Here is a 20,090-nt window from a genome sequence, read left to right on the forward strand (position 1 = left end):
AGTTCAACGTAAGAAATGCTGCAAGGAACAAGCTGACAGAACACTAGCATACCATTGAGAGGAAATCGTATGATCTGTAACCGTAAACCTATGCAATAAACAACATAGCACTCAGTATTATTGTCCACCCAAACTTCCGTAATTATTTCTTTGTGCTGTGTATCGCATGTTTCGGACTAGTATATGAAGACAGGTGGCCTTTCTTTGTGGGAAGAAAAGCGGTGACGGTGACTCTCTTATTCCGGACAGCGCACTAACATAAGCGACGGTGTAGTTTTGTGCGGTAACTTTGGGCGGCGACCGCGCCGGTATGCACTTACACTAGGAAATACAGCGAAAACATTCGCTCGTCACTCACGCGCGCGTGTGACTTGGAGACCGCTCGACGGCTCAAGGACAGCCGAAAGCATGCGTGGGGGAGACAATATCAGGACGGGTCTCGCAGCTCGATGCGTTCCAATGCAACTTCTCGTGCGCCCTTGCTCGAGTGTCGTTCGTGCGCGTCCTCACGTTATCTTCGCCGTTTCGTCCCGCTGATCTACAAACCGCATAAGCTCCTTCGTTTTCTTCTGCTTCCTCCTTCCACATACCGGCACACGCCACAAGAAGCGAAAGTCCGCGCACCACTGCAGTAGCTTACCGATGCCTCAGTAAGATTAAATCGCAGGAGGAAAGAAAAATGGATAAGAAAGAGGCCATCTTCGGGCACCGCACACTGTGTACGCTCAAGTCAGGCTCGGCTCTGGCTCCATTCTGTCGAGATCGTCGTGTTTCCCCTAAGCAGTTGAGGACCCTTGCATCGCGAACAACCAGCGCCTTCCCCACAACGTTACATGGTTTATCGAGCTGGGCTAATCGGCGCATTCAGTGCTTCTATTTTATACGGGCACATTGCTGACAACTCCATACTCTAATTCGACTAAACCAGTCGAACGGTAGACTCCAGCTGAATTTTCACAGTTCATAGGAGTGCAGCCCTCCGTTTCAGCATCTTGCGGCAGAACTGAAATCACCAGCAATCGCGTTTGCTCAGACGGAATTGGTGAAGGGAAACCTAAATTGCCCGAAAGAATACAAATGCTTATTTCTAAAAAAATTGAGCCAGCTCAAATAAACGAGGACGCAAGAAACATATATACACAGAACCAGCCCTGGCTCTTGTGTGTACGGGTTTGTGGCGTCCTCGTTTATTTGAGCTGGCTAAATTTCGATTACATTGCACTAAGCAGCCCAAGCTGAATTTCTCCTCAAAGCTTTTTTTATCTTGCTGGTTGCTCTTTATTATAACAGACGTTGTGCTCAAACAGCAACGTATCAGCCCATGTGTGCTCAGCCGTAATTATGCATCTTGCAAGTGAAAAATAAACAATTACGTGAGAGGCTGCTATTCACAGTTGTCGTTCACGACACCGCCAAGACCCGCTCACTGTTATTTGCCGAGTCCTCGAAGCCACAGTATCTATTGCGCATGTTCCGTTATCGATTTAGAGTACGTTGCTGCTAAACTGAAGTTACCACCGTGCTGGAATAAGGATACGAAAGCGGGGTTCTAGCGCCCGACGGGACTATTAGCACTGGGCGAGGCTTAGGACAGGACAATCTTAATTCCCATAGGAGGTCATCCAATAGAGAGAGTCTGCTTTGTGACTGCACAAATCAAAGGGCTCTTCGTCTGCCACATTTACCAGGCAGTGATCGCGCTGTATAAGGAAGTGATCGCGCTGTATAAGGAAGACAGTGATACTCTGTATTGCAGAAGAAATCCTACCACCGGTTTTGTACGTGGTGGATTCCCGATCCACTGGATCGGTACTACACATTGCACATATTTAGCAGTTAATGGCCTGAAATGATCAACCTCACATCAACATCAACAGACCTGAAGTGATCGCTCTGTTGTCACGACGTTACGTTTATTAGTTTCACTCACCGACACATTTATTCATTTATTGATTCACTTATTTTATTTTTCGTTGATAACAAAGAGAATCGGAGGATCAAATAAGATCAAGATTTCGGCAGAACTCATCTGCTATGACTATTCAACTATGCCAGAAGCCGAAACGCACCACGTGGCAGGCATGCACTGCGGCCGGGATCCTCTCTGGCGTTCTCCTCTGGATACTGTGTGCCTTCTGATGGCGGTGCCGTGAACTTCAAGCACATCCAGTGACACATGCGCGCGTGAACGGTCCACCTTTTAGACTGCACAGCGCTCGGGATCGGCCGATAATTTTAGACGGCACTACCTTTGCGATCATGACTTCAAGTGCACTAGAGAGATGGAAGAATGGCAAAATTATACTAATCAAGAAGAAGGGAGACGTTATGGCATTGAATAACTACAGGCCCGTTAGCCTGCTTTCAGTATGGTAGAAAATATTCAGTAATGTAATTTTAGGTGGAAGAAGGGCAACACTTGACTTTAAATACCCATGAGGACAGGCTGCATTTAGGAGGGGATTTTCTGCAATGAATCACATTTGTGTCATCAGTCAATTATCCGAGAAATGTGAGGATTACAAGAAAGCTACCCATATTGCTTCAATCGATTATGAGAAGGCATTTTATTTAGTATAGATGCCTGAAGTCATGGAGGCATTGTTTAATCGAAGAGTACAGAAAGCATAAATGAATATCTTGACAAACATCTACCAAGACTCCACATTTACCTCAATTCTCCACAAGGAAAGTGAAGACCTAATAGTTGAAACGCAAAAAGAAGTAAAATGAGATGCAATCTCTCAATTGTTATTCACTGTAAGGTTAGAAGCATTCAAGCTATTAGATGGGGAGAGATTAGGAGTGAGGATAAACGGGGCATATCTCATCAACAGATGACATTGTATTTTCGGCGACGCTGTGGAAGACTGGCAACGAATGACTGTGAACTCTAACCGAGAAAGTGTAAATATAGGTTTGGAGATTCACACTCAGAAGAGAAGGTTAATGTTCAATGGTCTGGCAAGGGACAAGGATTCATGATCGCAAGTCAGCCTCTAGAATCTGTGCAGGAGTACGTTTATCTAGCTGCATTTATCTAGCCGCCAAAGCATTACTAAGAGCATATATACCAGTGTTGTTGAAAAAAAAAAGCTTTAATCACTTCAGTTTACGGGACTAGCATATGCGGCAGAAACACGGAGGTTAACAGTGGAGCTTGAGGACGAATAAACGACTGCAAATAGAGGGGTAGAACAAAAATTGTTAGGCGCAACGTTAACAGAGAGGAAGAGAGTGGTGTGGATGAGAAAGCAAACGGCGACAGCCGATATTCTAGTTGACATTAAGGGAGAAAAAATGACACTCGGCAGGAGATGCAATGCGTAGGTCAAATAACCGGTGAACCATCGGAGTTACAGAATGGGTGCCTAAAGAAGGGAAGCGCAGTCGAGGACAGGAGAAAACTAAGTAATGTAATGAAAGTAGGAAATTTGCCGGCGCAACTTAGAATCTGCTATCGCAACACAGGGGTAATTGGACATGGCTGGAAGAGGCCTTCGTCGGGCAGTGGACATATAGGCTGTTGATATTTGTTAAATTTGGGATCGGCTTGCATCTTTAGTTGTATAGCTATAAAGCCAATAACAAGTTTGGTCTCACAGTGCAAAAACAAACTATCATTTGCAGTATGTTTGCCCTATAGAAACATTAAAACTACCACTACTATAGAGCAAACGATGGCTTCGCATGGCCGCATACACAGCTGTTGAAAATGAATCTCTGACTCTCTTCCCCAGTGCATGCCAGGGCTGAAACACACCAGCCTATAAAATTTCCGGAAAGCAAAAACTGCACAGTACGTGCAAAGTAGAGCTGAAACATTATTTGTTGAGTTAGGCACGGCACCTTTAAAGTACACCTTGAAAATTCATGGTTATGATGATAATGTCGTTACGTATTTCTATTTTTGTAAGGTTTTGATTCTGGAAGTCAATTCATGGTTGGCGTGGAATTCCTTGTGATATAATAGGTGCAGTATGGTACCGTTCCTAATGTCTGACCTCAACACTAAGTTTCTTATCTGTTGCCAGTTGAACAATTCTACATTACTGAACAAGAGGATGCAGTGAATGCTTATCGAAAACACCAAGCACAGCTTTTCGCCCTGGACGCACTTACAGAACCAATAAGTTTTGGCGGAGTAGCCTTGCTAGCCAGAACATCGCAAGTCAGTGTATAAAAAGCACCGGCAATGTGCGAACAACAAGACCTCCTGTTGGGCGAATTTCCTTTACGAAGGAAAGACGCCGGAATTAATATGCGCTGGTATGTCTTGTGTTTTCCCCCATTGAAGTAAATACTTTCGCGCCTTAAATCCACGCAAGAACAAGATATGCGTATATCCATACAAAACTTGTATAGACTAGACACTAGACAGCCCAGTCATTTACCATGAAAATGATTTTGTCACAGTTAGGAAGCGTGTTAACGAGATCTTCTCTGCTCGAAGGTTCTTACAAAGTGTTTCCGGCGGGTATTTCTTCGTACAATGATCTTCTCCACATTTTCATCGTCCTAACTGGCCCTTGCGACGCAGGCGACTTTAACGAGTCCTTCGTGAACGCCTCGCTAGTTCTGCGCGTCCAGAGACCTAGCTGGGCACATAAACCGCACTGAAGATTTAATGCCTTACCACCGTCCAACAAATGCGTCTTGTTACAGCGCAGTGGTGAGTGCCACTTGCAGTTTCACGTTCGGCGTTCAAGGATCATCTTCCCAGGGCACCGTTAACGACCAACGTCCGTAGTCGTTAGATACCTCGCCCGTTGCATGAATTCTTCCTGGGGGCGGTTTTGTCCTTCCATTACTGGTCGGTTTTATTGTGTCTTCACATCCACGACGCCCAAGTGACGCGCCCGGTCAATTTGTGTTCGCTGCCGGTGTAAGATCGCGTCATCAGTAAGAACTGCAACAAACGTGTTGTTTTGCCAAGTACTGCAGCCACTTCATGACTTGACCGTGTTATGAACAAGTTACTCTTTTTTTTGTTAGTTTGATGTGCAACAATTTAAGATCGTCTATTCAGCTGAAACATGGTATTAACGAAATTGAACAGGGATCCAGAATAATTTTGTTATATGCATTAGTTCGTTGTATCCATCAGTATATGTACTGAAATATGAATTTCCAGGGTATTTCAAAGGAGAAATTTACTTATTGTTATAAACGTAATTTCGCTATATCCTGTCATTTTATAACGAGGTTGAATCTATGCATATAGCCATGTCCCTCCAAAAAACGAGAAACGGTATTACCGCGCGATTTTTTTTTTGCGAACCGTTCGGTCATTCGTTCCTGAAGCACCGTGCTCTTCCTGTGACTTAATTATATCACGTGGTAACATAATGATGCAATTCTCGCGTTATTGACAAGTGATTTTTCTTTGCGTAATGCACTATTATTTTCCCCGCCACGTAATATCAGCTTTCCCGCGTTAATTACTTTTACGTGCTTTGCTGCGAACTCAACGGTTTAAGCGTGAGCCGATGTTAGTCACGCTTATCGTAGGCCATGCGCCTACTCCGCAATACACATGGCCACTACATACTTGCATCTCTATGTCGCGTTCTCAGTAACGTTGCAGTGTGTATGTGGTCTCTTTATTTCAGTTTAAATTAATGTGAAACGTTTTGATCATGTCTGTCATTTCTATTTTTACTGCTGTCTAATTAGTGTTCTTTTCCCGAGGCACAATTTTCGAATGGCGGGCTCATCAGTAACCGAAGATTCGCAGTTCCTAAACATCGTACATTTGCTCCTCAACCGGAGCTCAATGAAGTATTACTAAGCACACATATGAGATTTGGACCTAATATTGTTGTGTTAAAGCTTAGGAGTTATATATAGTTGCACGAAGGAGATGGTAGATCAGGTATTCCGACATTCTATAAGTTTATATCAGTATATTTACGAAGTAAATGTCACGACGAAGAAGCACATTTGTTTTCAAAAAATCTCAGAGACTGTGCCGACACAGCGCATTAACTATTTAGCTGCAAAATTCAAAAGAAAGACAGACAACAATTTTGCCTTAACATATCGAACGTGAACATTGCATCTAAGAAATTGCAGTTAGTTTATACACACAGGCATTTCACTAGCTACACGTCGATAAGGAGCAGTTTATAGACAGTAAATATATCGAACAGCACCTAGCCAGGACAATATCACCAATGCGGTCGTAATAACGTTTGCGTTTGCTATACATAAACAGGTTGTCACGACAAACTCTCTTTCATGTAGAGCTGATACTCTAAAAAAAAAAAAAGAAAGGAACGCCGCAATGCAACTGACTGCTGCACCGGGGATGAATTTCTTTTAGAGAATATCTTTTCGGAACAACGTCGGTCAACCTATATTTTTTCCCCATAGAAGTCTTAGTTTCTCCCTGCCTGCGCAGCTCAAATTAATATTCCCGTTGCAAAAGTGCTGGCCTCGGCGATGAATTCTCGACTGGTGATATGTCAGTGCGCGGTGTTGGTCAGGTTTCGAGGACGTCCAGTGGTTTCTTGAGAGAGAAGAAATTTGGAGAATGAAGAATTCTCGAAGCCAGTACAAGAATCTAGAATGTTGTTTTAGGCCTAGGCGCAGACCCAAAGAGGCTTTAAAGCAAAGAAGCAAAAAAAAAAAACTAATAAGTTGAGCTGTTTGAGTGTGTTCCACATCAAGAATGCACAAAAGGCAGTGTCACGGCAAGGTAGCACTAGGTTTTGGCGTTTTTGGGGTAGGGTAACAATAACATGATAAGCTAGAAAAGAGCTCCCCCCCCCCCCCCCCCCCCCTCAGCACGAAATTGTGGTGACGCCGCCTCGAAGTTCGGGCACACCGGCTCACGGTGACATCATGGATTTTTTGTCGGCCCTTAGTTAATATTGGTGATTGGTAAATGTAGAATACTTCTTAAGCATGCGTAAAGCGGAAACTGGCTCCGTTTCGAGAACTTCCTATTAAACTACAACCACCCGAATGGTGAAAATGCATTGAAATCCGTAATGTCACAATGGCGTGCTCTTTTCTAGTAAGTGAGCTTTTACCACGAAATCAAAGCAAAAAAAAAAAAAAAACACGGAAATCTGGCTTCGAAACAATACTTTATTGTTCTACAAGATGGTTCCGATTCTTTCGCCGGTGTCCCTTTACGATACGCGGTGCCACGGGAGCATCGGAGGACGCGGAGGTCACCTCCGAGCGGGACTCGGGCCCTCGCGTAAACTGCCGGCCGGGTTGGAGGTCGCGTCGTCGGCGGCGGCCTTCACCTCCCGCAGCACCGGACAGACGGGAGAGGGAATGGCCCGAGATGGCGGTCGCGGCGGCTCGCCTTGGAATAATTGTAATGAGCGGTCAGGTGCGCGGCACCGCAGGGAAGGAGCGCGGGCCGATGCCCCGGCGGGCGCAGCGGTCTTCCCGCTGCGATGGAAGCCGTCGCGTAAGCGGCCTGCGGCTGCGAGCGGAACCCGCGCGGCCTTTCTAGGCCACTCCTACGTGAACCGGACCGCAACGATGATGCGCTTCGTGGAGTGGTTTGGTGGGAAGCTGAATCGCGGCAGAACCTTTGTGACCGAATGCTATCGCAATATTACGCATAAGTGAGCGCCAGAAGTCGAGCACAAGGTTTTTTTTCCAACGCCAATCAAGGTTATCACAGTGTGTTGAGATGTAAGGCTTAAAGAATGCTGACGTACAGCAGTGCCATAAGCTACCGCGAAATGGCCTGGGGCGCAGTGAGGGTATTGAAGGTATCAGCGATGGCAAAATATCCGAGCGATTGTTAGCAAAACTTGAAATGATAGAGAATGCGTCAAACAACAGTGCATGAACAAATGATGTAATTTAGTCACTTGCGCTGTGCTAGCGGCAAGATTAGGTGCTCATCTGCAGTGTACTCCTCCTTATGCTGAGCAACGCTTCACATGTTCGTTTCGTTGGCGCATCACCAATCTTCTGTTTTTTTAACACTTTTTCAACGAGCACCCTCATCGGCATAGTGATCCCTCAAATAATTTTAGGTGCGATTCAATAACGGCCCCATATATCGCAGACGTATTTCCGCACTGCCATTTGTTGGGCGTGTTGGTAAACTGGCTTGGAAAGCATGCTTACCGGCAGCAAACAACGACAGAAGGGAAACGACACCACAATGAGCTAACTTCAACTCGATTTTCAGGAAACACACACCTATTTAACCCATGCAGAGTGGCGCAACGTCATCCAAATCTTGGCCATCCGAAAAAAGCAGTCTCCTTACCTAACAAGTCGATTGGAGGGGCACTAACACACGTATCACTATTCCGACAGATAGCCTGAGCCTCAATAATCCTCGCACATTTTTATGTTTGTGCTTCGCAAGAACCCGCCAGGACCCATTCACCGGCGCACAGCCGCATTCCTGACAGTGAGTTGACAAATCACCGTATCGCTCATTTTTCACGTTTAGGCTATGTTCCCGTAATCGGTCATTGAGACACCTTCCTGTCTGTCCGACGTATTTTTTTCCCACAGGACAGCGGCAGCTCGTAAACAACAGCTTCTACGCAACACATTGGTGCTTTAGGATGATTCGTAGAGCAGCCGACAACTGGGTTACGGTGCGGGCCCGTTAATCGACATATTTTTGCCAGCTTTTCTGCGGCTGAAAAGACCACTTTTGTGTCCACCCGGCTAGCCATATTCTTAAGACTATGTGCCGTTCTATGGAGTTAGGGCACTACCTGCATAGAATGGGTTAAATATGTGTGCGTTTCCTGAAAATCAAGTTGTTGAAGTTAGCGCACTGTGGTGTCGTTTCCCTTCTGTCCTTCTTTGCTGGCGCTAAATATGATTTTCAAAGATTTCCACAGTATAATAAACATTGTCAGATTAGACTTCCGAACATGTGCGGCCGCTAAATGCCTCATACGTTACAGGCATACACGTACGTTTATAGTACAGTAACGAATCAGTTGCCTCAACTCGAGTACGAGGCAGGATGCTATAGGGTACTTCGATCATTTTACGCCCACCCGTGATGCCCGGCAATATTGCAAAACCCTTATCGAGCCCTGTCGCATTCCGCAGTACCATCTACCCTTGTTTATCGCCAACCCCCGTTTGTACGGCCAGTCGAAGAACCGCATAATTCGCTCCAGAAAGCTCAAGGCATCGTCTTTAGTTCCAAGTGGATACGCCTTGTAAGCTCACCGGCTACAATTCGTGAATCACAATATGTGCCTTGCGGTTATTAATTAGGAAGTTCATTAGTGAACATTTTGTTTATTATTTCAATATGTGTTTCGATTTCTTCGGCAAGTAATGTCCTCCTCTCTGAATAATCCTGCTCGAGGACTATAATTATTTGATATGCAACAACCGATTTTCCTGAAAATTCCGAAAAACTTAAAAATTATCACCCTGCTTATGACGCGAAGTGTGCCTAGACTATAAACATGGGTTAGCGCTTATTGTTTACATATTAGAAATGCGTGTGCCCTCTGCCTATGCGTTTACCCATTGCCCAGAAAGTGCGTAGATTCTGTAGTAGGAGACAGCTGCAACTGTTACAATACAAAATTCATTATTCCATTGCCCTTTTCATCTCTTAACCAGAGCCGCCACTTCATCACTGAAAAGTGCATAAGATTGAATTTCGACGACATTCCTGAAATGTTGCAGACGATGAATTTTTTTTTCGCATCATGCGCAACACACGTCTACAGAGTGGTGACTGAGCAAGCCTTCTTTCTGCGATGGAGCGAAGGAGCTGCTCAACAAACCGTTGCGCAGAAATAGGCACAGATCAAAGGTCTTGCGACGGTGCTCTTTCGCTTCTTGCCCAAAAACTGGTTTGTCCGCCAGAGTGCCGCTAAAAGCGAGCGCATCCGCGGGTTGCAAGCGGCTCGCACGTGCAACAATTGCGGCCATTTGCAGTGCGCTGGAGTGACCGGTAGCCTGCAGAACTCGTTCAACGCGAAGCGCCTGCCTTCTTTATCTATGCTCTTGTTCTTGAGCAGAGCATCTGGAGCAAGCCTTTCCGCATTTTGTGTCGGCTGCTCTTACGTATCTGCGACCGCGATCTGTCCGGTTGCTCCCACTGACCACACGGGTGGGCATAAGGTGCTGCAGTCTGCTGTTATTGTACATGAAAAGGAAAATTGTCAACCGCTCAAATATGGCAAGAAGCTACAAAGGAAACCTATTATGGCACTCTCTTAGATGACCCTAAGCGCTGAAAAAAGAAACTGTCTACGAATGCCTTATGCCATTTTTTTTTCTACCACGATTCTTCGGCTGCATCGCGGGCTTCTGCAGAACTCATTCGGCATAGCATTATGAGTGCCTGTCTCTTATTTAAATTTAATCTTAAATTTATTCTTGCGGGGCTATTGATGCCTATTAGACCCTGTGTCCAATAATATGATGCATTCTACCTGAATGCATGACAGGAGATATTTGGCATTTCAAGGGCACAGAGTGAAAGAAAATGTCAGATTAAGTAGAACATAGGATATATCACACATACATACATACATACATAAATACATACATACATACATACATACAAACATACATACATACATACATACACACACACATACATACATACATACATACATACATACATACATACATACATACATACATACATACATACATACATACATACATACATACATACATACATACATACATACATACATACATACATACATACATACATACATACAAATAATTCAAAATACCCTGAACTTCATTATGATATTTCTAAAAGATCGTGTGTGTACCAGAATATTAGCAGCTGGCCTAATGGGCAGATGAACGATACATCTGGAGATTTCTATATTCCAAATGACATGGTGGACGCAGTCTTGTGCAAGTTAGGTGACCCGGCAAACGAACGTGTTCCCTACCGCTCCCCTTCTTTGACGCGGAAATGTGCTTTCTTCGTGCTAACGCTAGGCGACCGTACGCGTGACCGCGTGATCTCCCAAAGGAACACGGGGGGTGTTGTAGATGGCTCCGAAATAATTTCTTACCTGCTGGGATTCTTTAGAGGGACACTAAAGCGAAACAAAAAGATCACCTTAGTCTAATAAAGCGTTGTTTCAGAGCCCTGCAGGCAGTCATTTCAAAATAATAGTTTGGTTATTTGATTTGAAAATGAAGGTCGAAGTATCAGTATTTGAATTTCACGCCGAAACCTCGACGCCGGTACGTCAGTGTGACATCAAGATTCCAAAGTATATTTTCGCATTTCGGCCACGTTTGCTAAGTAAAGGTTCCCGAAACTTGTCATGTTTATTATTTGGTTGCTTTAGAACACCATGTAGAAAGTCTGTGCCACTATATAATTAAGAAGGCCCTAGAAGATGCCATCAAAATCCATGACGTCACAGTGACCAGGTGTGGAAACTTCAAGCAGGCGTCGCCACCTGTCTTAAGTTTTTGCGCTTTTTCTGACTTACCAAGCGTCTTATCCTGGTAAGAGTGGTGTTTTTGGTGTTGTAGAAAGGTAATTTACTAAAGCAGAAGAAATCATTTTTCTCTTTAGCTTTTATCAGAACGCGGCCGAGAATCGAACCTCAGACCTAGTGTTTCGCAGCAAAAAATTATCGTGTTTCACGTGCCAAAACCACTTTCTGATTATGAGGCACGCCGTACTGGAGGACTCAGGAAATTTCGACCACCTGGGGTTCTTTAATGTGCACCTAAATCTAAGCCCACGGGTGTTTTCGCATTTCGTCCCCATCGAAATGCGGCCGCCGTGGCCGGGATTCGATCCCGCAACCTCGTGCTCAGCAGCCGAACACCATAGCCACTGAGCAAGTGTTTCGCAGCAGGACGCCACAATTACTGCGCCAAGGTGGCGAGTGCACCAGTGGAAGTTAAGAACCAGCGCAAAAAGATCCTGAGCAAGAAAGAACGATAGTGTGCCCACGTATATCGGGAGTGCTGACCAAAAATGAAAGTGAAAGGGGGAAAAAGCATGAAAGGGCGTAATTTTACTTGCGGCGAAGTAATGTCCAGAGCTTGTGTCGCACATAAGTGTGGCTTTATTATTTTCGTCTGGGTTATTTTAAGCTCGTTTCCTTTAAACAGTCGCTGCTACATGCGATTTCCTATGGTTGTCAACCTTTCTTTGCGGTCCTACGAACAAGAACCAAAATGCACCCGGGGAGAAAAATGAGAGGTGTTGCTGTGTGGCCGCTGCTTTGTGGGGTGCTCGGGTTTCCCCTCCTCTTTCTTTTGGGGGGGGGGGGGGAGGGGGGGCTTCCGGCTTGACTTCCTCGGCCGGTGAACAGGACACAGGACGATGTCTTAGCGGGCCAGGTGCCTTACAGGATGTGAGACTGAACACCAATTAACTGAGACTCACTCACAATGAACTCTGGCAACTCTGTGTGACGCAGTGTAACGCGCAACCGCAGTGTAGCGGCAGTAAATAGCTAGCTGCTCTTGGGAGCGTGTCGTGCGTGTTCGATCCGACGGCGCGTCATGACTAATTCGCCCAACCATCGTGCGCACGTTGTCCAGTCATCGCAAGGCATGCAGCTTCTTTATCGAAGACTCGGCTATTCGCTGGCCGCTATGATGATCGTCATCCAGGAAACACCACCGCAACCGTTACAGAAAACTAACAGAGTTTTTCTAAGCCCTATACAGGCGACTGAATTGTGCAACCGACTTTGAATGCGCAGTCAACACGAGTGTGTGCCCTAGCATAACCAACGTCCTTAGGAAATTAACTTGTTCAGTGAATTTACATGTTCACGTATTCAAAAAATAGCAATGAGTTGGACAAAAGCAATGAAGAAGACAGGACCGAGTGTCGCAAAACTTTCGTACACTTTGTCTCCCTCTTTCCTTGCTCAGCCCGCTTTTCTCGGCGCAATATAGGCACTGCCAGCACAAAGGAAACAGACAGAAAATGAAAAAAGGAAGCCGAGCAAGCTTGGTTGACCTTCCTGCATTTTCGACCTAGCACTCTATCGTAATCGAAGTTCCTTCTCAGACCGCCTTGGTAGCTATTACAGCTCTGTCGTTTCCCTTGTTGAACACAACATCGTGGACTCGGTTCGCGACGGCCGTATTCCGATGCTAAGCCACTCGTGTAATGTACTTGGTGTTTACGTTAAATAACCGCGGGAAAGAGGGGGGGGGGGAGGGATTCATTCTGAGCCGTCCACTATTCGGCATTCCTCGCAAGTTATAGCCCAAGTGTGCAGTTTCGGGATGTTAAGCACCAGAATTCAGAAATATTATTCTCATTGTTTCCTTATACCTTAGCCGTGCAAAAACCATTGCAGCGGATTTTATAGAATTATGTGGGTGAAAGTTTGTGTGAAACGGTCGTGATTTCTTACAAATGAGAAGAAAAATGATGTTGCACGTTACAAATCTGCGCTAGAAATCGCCTCCATCGTTTGCGAACTGTAAATGGAACAGCTTCAAAACTACAATTTTGAGCGGAAAACGACGTCTAGCTGCCACCCGAAACATAAAAAAAGAAGACGACACCTTTACGCTGTTTTTTTTTTACGGGACAATGATGAAGGAAGGAAATTTTAAGTAAATGCGTACACCAGTGTGACGGTCATGTAATAGCGATGTTGAACCGGACTCGTAGCGTAAAAGTGCACGCCTTCAACAGTGGATCACGGGCGTCTGTTCTTTTGTACGGGTGACCTGCCTAATGGCGCTCGAGAAGTTGTCTCGAAAAGTGAGAGATCGGGCGGTTGGTACTCTTTGAACAAATGTTCAGTTCCTTCTGAGTCCAGGGTTTTCGTACGCGGAAATAAACTTTGTTCATCACAGGAACACAAGCCCACTATACGCTTTTTAAGTAGTGGAAAAAGGACAGAACCAACTGCCCTGCGAAAGGCGACGTAAGGTAACTAAAATGAATATTTGATGCTGGTCCGGTATCGCTCTATTAAATTCGGCGTTTTGTAAGGCCGCTTAAGGGATTGAGTTCAATACAATAACTGTAGCGAACAATACGCGTATTGGTGCTCGTAGCCACAGAGCGAGATGTAGAAAGGAAATATTATAATTGAATCGGGAAGGTGGTTGCCTGTCCAAGCGCACCCTGCATTCAACTCCGGAGAACAAGGGTGATGTTTAACATGACGCATGTAAGCACAGCACGCACACGCAGAACATACACAACGCACACAATAACAAGATGGAACTCGACGTGTATAGCATTTACGAACTACTTGTGCGAATGACGACTTAGCGCTTACGTAATTTGTAAAGGACTTAGATGACAGCGGTGTCCTCGTTACTTTCATCGTCCATTGTTAGTCTGTGCACCGTCAGCTGCATGATGGGAAGAAAAGTCTAAATCCCGTTTTAAAATGCAAAGTGGTACTTTGAATAAGTAGAAAGCGCCCATTGAAGCGTTAGTGACTATTTTAGCCAGAGTCAAACAAGCAACTGAAAGGGAAACGCGTTTAGGATTGCTAGAAGGCAAGTGGAGTGCTTAGCAACGACAAGACAAGCTATTTGCGGGAAAACCCTTATGTATAAACTGCACTGAAGGGTAAAACGGTAAGCGGAGAATCGCCTCGGCAGAAGGGCACCGCGCAATAAACATTAAGAAATATACGCGAAGCCGGAAGAGCGAAACCATACGAGCCTGTGAGAGACCCGAGTGTGCTAGCGCAGGAGCTGATGATCTTGATCTTGCGACTAGGGGCCCATAAATAATCGGACATCACTGTGTTGCTGATGTTATTTTTTCGTGATGACCTCGTATACAGAACCAGAATAAACTCGTAGTAATAAGGAACTGGTTCTTGCAGGCCCCCAGCTAGAACAACGTCGTTACTGCTCGGAGTTCGACTTAGTGGTCTGGTTTCCAGATTCATAGTGATGAACTGCATTCCTGTTCGTATTTGTAGATGAAATGACGGTGTTGCTAGAATAGTGTATAAAATTCACAATACCAATTAGAAAATGTTCGTCTTATCAGAAAGTGTTAGTGCTGTTACAGTGAAAGTGTATTTGTATATATATTTATATATTTATCACGTTTCTAACGTATGACGACACATGCGCTGCCTCTTTTTATTAGGCTGTCTTTTTACGTCTCAAACATAGTGCGCATAAGGATTTCCGCTTCCTTTTCTGCCAGAACTGAGTGGGTAGCCTACAATGTACAACGGCCTGAGATGTGGTGAATGTATTAAGAAAACGAATAAAAAAGAAGTTGAGCCACTTCAGCGATGGGCGAGATCAGAGCTCAAAACTTTTCTCAATGTTCTTATACATGCAAGTGGGTTAACCTTGGAAGACCTAAGTGCTTTGATTTAAAGAGTGCGAGTGGTTCAAAGGAAGAGTTTGTAAATGCGAGTGTTCGCCTAGCATCAAAAAACCGAAAAGCCTCGAGATCGAAATGACCTAGAATGGCGGTCAGACATGTCCGAATGACCTGGCTGATCTGGTTTTTCAACTTCGCTCTTAACGTCCACGGACGACAACAAGAAGCACGATCAGTGACTTATGCTAGAAGCTTCAATTTCAGCGCCCGGAGACATCAAAGTTGTTTGCGTCGGTTGTACTGCGCTGGTCAGCGATGCTTTTTACCTTTGAATAGTAACCTCGAGGGCACTGCCACTGTAAAGCTGTATTCCGGGCTCTTTCGATCGAGTTCAGTGATAATGCGAAGTTTTATGTATTTTGCTGTACACCATCTCCAGCGTAATGTCGTGTCTCTGCAGCAGCACCCTATTGAAGTGACGTAACTGCGTGAACTAGATCGATGATATAGGTTTTTCAAGCTTGAGGAGAAGCTTCAGCCCGAGAACAAAAAAACAGTGGTTGATGACGAGTTAGCCTGAACAGAACATGGAATAGATAAAACATAGAAAGGCTGCATGAAAGAGAGAAAAAGTTAATTACAAAAGGCGTAAAAGAAAGGCAGAAGGGAATCGAAGGGTTTGTATGCGTTCTTACAAGTGCATTTTTGAGAAAGGCAGAGGGTCGGCCCGCCCACAGAGTGGACGATGAATGCGAGTATCTGCTTGTTCGCATAGATGAAAGCTTTATAGCAGGAAGGAAAATTTCTAACCTCTGACAGTAAAAGAGAGTTTTCGAATGAGCCGCAAAGCCGGATTCCGCACCCAATAACCGTGTTGTTGGTGAGTTTTCGAATGAACCGCAAAGGCGGTTTCTGCACCCGATAACCGTGTTGTTGGTGGAACCTAAGCGGTCTTATTTTTTAACCCGGACACTCTGATGCCGTAATTGGACGAGCAACAATTGGAGTCGAAGTACGCGGTGACAAGCTCTCAAACTCACAAGAAGTGCCACAGAAGATAAAGGTATAAGCAGAAACTCTTCATGACGTGGCCTTGAACATAAAATGCCACTGGCGGCAAAATTCTAGAACACGTCACACACCATCGCCCATCATGCACGCGGGTCATGTATCTTCTCACACGTTACAAGAGATCAAGGAGGCGCTCGAAAGGCCATCCTCATGAAGGGCCAACTTGAGCACATTACCGTAAATGTGGTTGTTTACCGCGGTTTTGAAAGTTGAGCGCTACCAGCTTACATGAAGCTAAATGCACGCGGGAAATGATAAAAGTAACAGCCATATTCAGTAAAGTTTCCTTGTCTTCATGGCACGGCATCTGTTTAACTGTGATAAAGAATAGATGCTTTTGAAATTTGCAGAAAGATAGACTGTGAGCATCTTGTGAGTTTACAATCATACCTTATTCACAGGCGTAATGCTGGCACATTTCTCACCCAAAGTAAATGCGAAATTGCGGGGTGCGATAACTACGTAGGTAAAGATTTTCCGACTGAAATAAAATTTGAAGTAGCCGATAATCGGATTTTTCATGCCAGCCACTGTAAGCCCATGCCAATAGTTACTTCCAAACAGCGCTTGTATATTTAATACTGCAAATATTCTGCACAACGTGTAACTTGCAGACACTAGCTGAACCGAGAATAGCTTCGAGTGAGTTCGAGGGTGCGTTGATTACTTGAGGAAAAAGATCTATTTTAATGATCAGGGGTGGGAGGGGGGTAGGTGCCAGCATTATGTACGAGCAAGCTTTGTGCGAGTAAATACGGTACAGGTACATATGAACAAATGGAATCGCATTGAGCTGCAGTTGCTACTACGATAGTGTACGTGTCTTTAGGTGTCTCACTAACAATGCGAGCCTTTTTAGTGCACCTACGAACTCGACCAAGAAGCAGTGCTCGTAATGATTGTCGTTTTTTGAAGAACGCCGTGCAGCGTACACACTGCGTTCGGGAAAGAGCGCCCCCCCTCCCCCCTACTTGAAGAAAATAACAATAAATAAACGACAGCGCTGTTGTGCGGATGACCGGCATTGTCCAGAATCTCCCAGGAGTTATACTCTGGTGATGCAGGCAAATTTAGTCATACATTAAACGAATGCACTTCCGCGCATCGAGTATCACTTCGGCGGACGCATTGCTGCACAGGAAGTGTCATTTACGTCTGACTGCAGTGTCGATGGGTAAAACAATAGGCGGTACTGATGTTCGGCAACATTTGCCAAATGAGAAAAGATCGACTGTTACTCACCGGGAAGAGGCAGCATTCCACCGAACACTTAGGCGATGCGCTGTGAGTTTGGAAGTGCTTATGGGTAAAGCGTTAGCGTCTTTCTGTACAAATAAAGCTAGGGCGCTTATTACGTCTGAGATCGTCAAAAGGTGGTTTATTTTAAATAGAGAAGGCCCTGTTTTGAATGTTATCTTGCAATGCGTTAGCATTAGGAGTGTCAAAAGTCCGACAAAGAAATAAGGGTGCACGTGTGTTAAGTGTGGGAAACGGGTCACGTGGTCGAGGTAGAGAGGGGATGGGTAGCTCAGAAGTGCGTGGGTAGTCTAGAAGCGTTTCTCAGCTGGGAAGGGAGGAAAAAGCGGAGTGCGGCTGCGCATAGGCGCTCGAGAGAGGCGAACTGTGATGGCGCAGAATCGCCGGCGCCTCGGTCCACTTTCCACGATCGTCAACTGCACTTGGCTCCTGGAGTTTGCGAGACGTGGGTCTAGTGAGCTCCTGAACAACACCTTTCAGTGCGTCGAACGCGCTTTAAATTATGGATCCGGAGGCGGAAGCAGATGTGACATAATGCTAAAGCATTTCTCTCGCATTTACCTCTAAATTGCCACTGACCATCTGCATTAAGCAAAACACGTCACGATAAGCATCTTTGTGAATAGGATACCCTCGCAACTGAACTAGCATGACGAAATTGTGATATCCGTGTTATCACTGTTGTTGAGGCACAAGGTGTCCCCAGTCGGCGCTATAAACTGAAACGCGAACTAAAGAAGGAAAACGTACAGATCCCGCGCACTCTGCGAATCTATATTAGGCAACGCATTTTACAGGTGCCAGGCTACCCGACATTGTTTGGCGTTTTGCAAGAAAACCACATGGACGAACGTGTTCCTGCGAATTGAGTGGTTGTGCGCGTGGGTCGCGAGCGTACGCCTGTCCGACGACAGCATTACGACGATAACTACGTTGTTGATGATCGTATGACGGCGCTGGCATCATCTCGACGTCGGCCTTTCGAGCGCGAACCTACGACAGCGATTTGTGGGTTTACATAGGTAGTGGGCGAACGTAAGTGACAAAAACACGGATCGTGACGTTATCGCTGACTGCATGTCACACAGTCGTACGTACATGTGTCTATTTGCTGTGGTGTATAGTAAAACGATGACAGCATTTGTGATTTCGAAATTTGAAAACTTTGCTAACAAGGGGGATAATGAAACATGTACAGATTCGCACATCGTCTATGTAGCGTAAGGTGCTAGGAGGAAAGTGCTGAGTAAAGCGGGCCGGTCCCGGATATAGTGGTCTAACAGAGTGACAAAAGGGGGTGGGCTCTGACAAGGACAGAGGACGACCTAAGCGGCACAGGTAGTATCAAAGAGCCGGCTGGCTTTGGAAGGAGGGTAGCATGCGCACGATCATGGTCTAATAGAGCACGCGGCTGCTGAGCTCATCGGCAGAGGTTACACGTCGTTCACACAATATTTATTTTTCGTCAAGTGATGCGAGACAGGAACCTACCTATCTACCTACCGCAAATGGCCGAAAATGAGTCAAATGAGGCTTCGAATTAAAGCTGCGGCCTGCTGCACCGGCTTTTGCGATAATGCGCTAGGTAGCCAGCGAAAGTCAGATTAAATTCTAGCGCATTTTTGTGTCGGAAGTGTAGGCCTAACTAGAGTAACTAAGTTCGCTTTTGATTGTAAATATGTGTTCACGTGTGCGCTTGAGGAGGGGGGGGAGCACAGGTCTAATGAACAATGCATAATGACCGGTTCTCGCACGTCAACTTTGCCGTAGTACATACTGATGGAGTGATCAAGCATATTTGGAGCGTACAAATTTCAATTCTGGGGTTTTACGGGCCAAAACCAGGATTTAAGTATGAGGCACGCCGTTGTGGTAGAGCGCGGAATAATTTTGACCATCTCGGGTTGTTTACCGCACCCCCAATCCACGGGGCACTGACGTTGTTGCATTTCGCCCACATTGACATGCGGCCACCGCACCCCGGATTTGATCACGCGACTATGAGGTGTAAAAGGACCACTATGATGGGACATCCTAGTGCGTGTTCCCTAATTATACACGCGCTCTCCGTTCGCAGAACGAGCGCCGAGACGTCTCACAACTGCACAAGAAGACATTCAGAGTTGTTTCTCGCGTTGCTTTACCCAGGGGAAAAAAATCAGAAATTTTTCTTTTCGATTTTTCCGCTCAGAGTACCATATTACGATATTGCTCTGATGCGTCCATTGACGTAGCACCGCCACGCTTACGTCCTTACCTGTAATTTCCAGAGACGCCATACAGCGACAAGGCGAAATTGTTTTTTTTAGGGGGGGGGTGGGGGGGATTGGCAATTTTGTGATGGCACATTGGAGACACATGCATGCACGCCATCGGCACCGCTGCCGCCGCGATCGTGCTATCCCGCTATTGCCGGCGCATGCGCAGCCCGTGCGCGTGCGGGTAAAGGGTCCCCAGGGAGGCGGAGCGCATCTGTATTCGAAGGCGACCAAGCGAAGTAAATGCAACGTCGACGCTCTGC

The 20,090-nt window shown here is 45.6% G+C and overlaps 1 protein-coding gene across 2 annotated transcripts in view; it reads left to right on the plus strand.

Moving 5' to 3' along the window:
• Positions 1-20,090, plus strand: part of LOC135905251 (uncharacterized) — a 115,329-nt gene that overhangs the window by 924 nt on the left and 94,315 nt on the right. The gene's annotated exons all lie outside the window — the stretch shown is intronic.

Source organism: Dermacentor albipictus, chromosome 8 (assembly GCF_038994185.2).
Source record: "Dermacentor albipictus isolate Rhodes 1998 colony chromosome 8, USDA_Dalb.pri_finalv2, whole genome shotgun sequence".
Lineage (NCBI taxonomy): Eukaryota > Metazoa > Arthropoda > Arachnida > Ixodida > Ixodidae > Dermacentor > Dermacentor albipictus.